This window comes from Olea europaea, chromosome 7 (assembly GCF_002742605.1).
Source record: "Olea europaea var. sylvestris chromosome 7, O_europaea_v1, whole genome shotgun sequence".
Lineage (NCBI taxonomy): Eukaryota > Viridiplantae > Streptophyta > Magnoliopsida > Lamiales > Oleaceae > Olea > Olea europaea.
The window spans coordinates 24,304,481-24,309,215 of NC_036243.1; positions in this window are offsets into that span (position 1 = coordinate 24,304,481).

Here is a 4,735-nt window from a genome sequence, read left to right on the forward strand (position 1 = left end):
CCTAGGACCTTTTAGAATATCTAATGAAATAGCAACTGATGGTCCTTGCGTCCAGTTTCTTTTCATTTGGCTTATAGGGCCTTGTCTCAGCTGGACATCCCCAAATATGTATATACTTCAAACTAGGCTTCTTACCCGTCCAAAAATTCATATGGGGTTTTATCAGTGGCCTTAGTTGGAACTATGTTGAGTATATAAGCTGCAGTCTTTAATGCTTCACCCCAGAGAGATTCTGGTAAAGTAGAATGACTAATCATACTCCTCACCTCCTTAAGCGTTCTGTTTCGTCTCTTAGCAACACCATTCATAGTGGGCAAACCCGGCATAGGTACTGTGGGACGATACCGCATTCCTCTAGGAATTTAGCAAACGTTCCTGGACGCTATTCACCTGAACCGTCATATCTTCCATAGTATCCACCCCTACGGTTAGATCTGACGCTTTTAATCCTTTTGTCAAGTTGGTTCTCAACTTCAGCTTTATAGTTTTTTGAACACATCTAGTGACTGTGATTTTTCATGAATGAGATATACGTAGTCATATCTTGAAAAATCGTCTATGAATGTTAAAATATTGTTGACCATTCCAAGAACCCATAGAGAATGGTCCACAAATATCCTTATATATAAGTTCTAAGACGTCCAAAGTCCTATTGGCTTGAAATCCCCTTTTATTGGTTTGTTTTCCCTTTATACAGTTGACACACAAATCATAATCTGTGAAGTCAAGAGGGTCGAGAATCCCGTTAGACACAAGTCTCTCAATTCTCCTTTTGGAGATGTGGCCTAATCTCTTGTGCCACAACGAGGCAGAATTCTCGCCGTTTAATTTTCGCTTTACACCTCGAGTACTTACATGGAAGGTTTCATTATAAGAAGCAATTGTATCAATTGAATAAAGATTATCGTAACCTGATAAAAAACTAAAACCAACCAATTTTGAATCATGAAACAAACTAAATTTTCCATTTCCAAATGAACAAGTATAACCAAATTTGTCCAAAACAGAAATAGAAATCAAATTCCGTCTAAAAGATGGTACAATAAATGTCTCAACAAGATCCAAATAAAATCCAGTCTTTAACAATAATCTAAAATTTTCCTATTGCCTCTACTTCCATTCTTTTACCGTCGCCAGCATAGATGTATCTTTCACCATCACTTGATTTTTGGCAACTCAGGCAACCCTGCATAGACATACTAATGTGAGTTGTTGCACCAGAATCTATCCACCATGTATGTCTAGGTACCAAAGTTAAATTAACCTCAGAACAAACCAAATGAAGAAGAATGCCTTTCTTTACACGTCATGCGTGGTAATTGGTGCAATTCTTCTTCTTATGACCTGCAACTCCACAGAAGAAACAACCACATTCAGTTGGTTCCTTATGTTGTTTCTTTTGCGGTGCCGTACCCACAACTTCCTTATTAATTTTCCTTTTTCTTGTTCCTTTTGTCCTTAGATGTGGTGGCCAAATGAGCACTTTTTATCTTCTCATGCTTCAGCCTTTCTTCTTCCTGGACACAGTGTGAGATGAGCTCATTAAGGGACCATGAGTCCTTTTGACAGTTGTAGCTTACCTTGAATTGACTGAAATGTGCCGGAGGGGATATCAAAACCAAGTGCACTAACAAGTTTTCAGATAAATCCAACTTGAGTACCTTTAGTTTTGAAGCAATGTGAGACATTTCCATAATGTACTCCCGAATGTTTCCTTTTCCTTTATATCTCATTGAGATAAGATTTTTCAAAAGTGTACTTGTTTCAGCCTTTTCATTCTTGGCAAACCTCTTCTCAAGGTCCTCAAGAAAACTCTTAGCCATAGTCACCTTATCAGACATAGTGCCCCGAAATGCTTCTGGAATAGCACGCTTCATGACCATTAAGTTTATGCGGTTCGATCGTTCCCACTTTTTCATCTCCCTCTTATCATCAGAGATACTCTTATCAGTAAGTGCAGCAGGTTGATCGACCTGTAAAGCAAGGTCCAGGTCCATGACTCCGAGAACAATCATAACGTTCTCTTGTCATGCCCTAAAGTTTATGCCATTTAACATTGAAATTGAATTGATGCTAGCAGAGATATTAGCAGTAGAACCTGAAACTGAATTAGAGAACGTTTATTATGAATAGCTCACATGAATATCTTTAATATGGAAATAATAATATTCTCAAGTAGTGGTAGGGCCCATCACAAGATACCAAGCACAACATCAATATCTAGTCTTTGGACAGAGATATTGACTTATAAGTGGTACTCTTGGCGTAGTGATCAAACATTGGCGATAAAATAACATGTCGATCAATAAACCTTTCTTTGGACCGATTTATTGATCACACATTAAACCAAATAATCGTCACACGTTTATCACCACAGGTGCACGTGTATTCGGCTAAATATTGACCTTCCTTTGGGCCGACCAATATTCCCATGAATAACACGTGCACAAACACTTTTTTAACATTCTAAGTTAGTCAATTTTCATAAGAGAGGTTGCTTTGGCAACATGTTGCTTCAATTAACCAACTTTCGAATATTATTTCTCTTAAAAGAGTCTTTTAGTACCAAAATTTGAGAAAGAGAATCATCAGTTTTAAATAATTTGATTAGTCTTAAGCTTTAGGGGTCTTAGGATTAATAATTCAAAACTTTAAGGGATCAAATTTTGAAAATTTGAAACTTTAGGGGTCAATTTGAATTAATTAATTAAAATTTGAGAGCTTTAATTATAAATTCAGAACTTTAATGGCCCGAATTAATTAATTTTAAAATCTTAGGGACTGAATTATTAAATCCAAAAACTTAAAAGCCCAAAACTTAATATAACTTAAAGGTTAGGGACTGAAACCCTAATTTTATAACCCTAACCCTAATTGCAACTAAGGACCTCAAATAATTTGATTTACAGAGGAAGCCCCCGCCTCCAAAACATCCGAAAACTGAAAAAACTCCAAAAAAAAAAAAAAATTCTTCTCTTCCTTCTTCATAGGGCAGCGCCGGCGTGCGCTGCCCACCACACAGTAGCCCTGACATTGCTGTGTTGTGCAGCAGCTCGCGCTACTGCTGCGATGTGGCAGCCACCGCCGGCCACTGCTTCCAGGCAGAATTTTAATTTTTTTTAAACAGTATCGAAATCTGAATTTGAATCTGATTTCAAAATTCATAAAATTCCAAATCTGAATTTTCTCAACCATTAATCCGAATTACAAAAATAACAAAAATTATACCGCAAAAGTTTTCAAATTCAACAAAATATAAATTCTAGACCATCAAATCTGAAAACTTTATAAATATTGCAAGAACCAAATTAAATTATTCGATTCTCAATGATTCAACATGAAGAGACTCTGATATCACTTGTTGGATAATTTAATGCTTTAAATTACCGGATCTTTCATGTTAAATCATCAAAAAATACAAGAATTAAAGCGGAAGCGTACTTGAATCAGACATGGTTAATGCAATATGAATTTCGCGATATAGCCTTCCAAATCTACACGCAGTCTCATTTTCCCCTCTGTGATGGAATGCAGAAGAGAATGAATAATATGTGCGTGTGATTTGGGGACCATAACCTATTTATATAGGGACACCCTTTGACCTAATTCGGCCCATCATAGAATTAGGACTTGGGTCCGGTCTCTACAAATATATAAACTCATACTTTAATTGAATATATTAAAGCCCAAAACTGAAGCCTTATTAGATCACTTTAATTGGGCTCAACCGAATTCGATATCCTATAATTTAACACACAATTATTCACACATACAAGCCCATCTATGATTAAAAATCCTTATAGAATTATCTCAACCTTTTTTTTGAATTAGAGTAGAATGTTGTAACTATATGTGCTAGTTAGTCTCCTAATGTTAATCAATCCAGCTTTTGTAAATGTTTATATAAACTTGATCGATGTATAAGTTTGGTATGCTGACAATGGGGCTAATGCCCTTATCACGGTCAATGCAGCTAATTTAGAACACTAGGAGCCCTACGAAAGTTAAGGCATCGTCATGTGGGCAATGTCTTAGGTTTAATGATTAAACACACCGGTTCTTCCTCTATAAATGTAACAAATAATTCTTATAAGCTTACAAATGTTCTTCATTGTCTAAATGCATCTACTAACCTGTTATCCATAAACCTTTTTTGCCTTGACAATGATTGCTATTTTGTACTTACTGGTGTTGATTTCATCTAAAGGAGAATAAGACCGGATGATTTCTGCTTCAAGGGTTGGTTGAGAATGGCCTTTATTCGATTGCAGGCAATAAGAGCACATCATCTAGACTACGTTNATCTATTCCTTACCATCCTTAGATCATCCTCCTGTAACCACAACCAGCCAAATAATTACCAGATCAAAAACAGGAATTCCAAACCTAAAATAGTACCTTGACTTCAAGACCTTCTATGCTACTAAACATACTCTTCGAGCCTTATAGTGTTACTCATGAACCTGAGCCAACTTGTTACACAAAGGCAGTAACAAGACCGGAGTGGCATGCTACTATTGGGCGCAAATTTGATGCATTAATGGAAAATGGTACCGGTCACTCTTAGAAACCTCCAAACAAGCCCTTTGTTTGTAACAAGTGGGTATATATAATCAAAATGTATCAAGATGGTATATATATAATGAATGTCATAAAGCAAGACTGGTAGCAAAGGAATTTGATCAACGTAGTAGTGTAGACTATTATGATACATTCTCACCATTTGTAAAGCCTA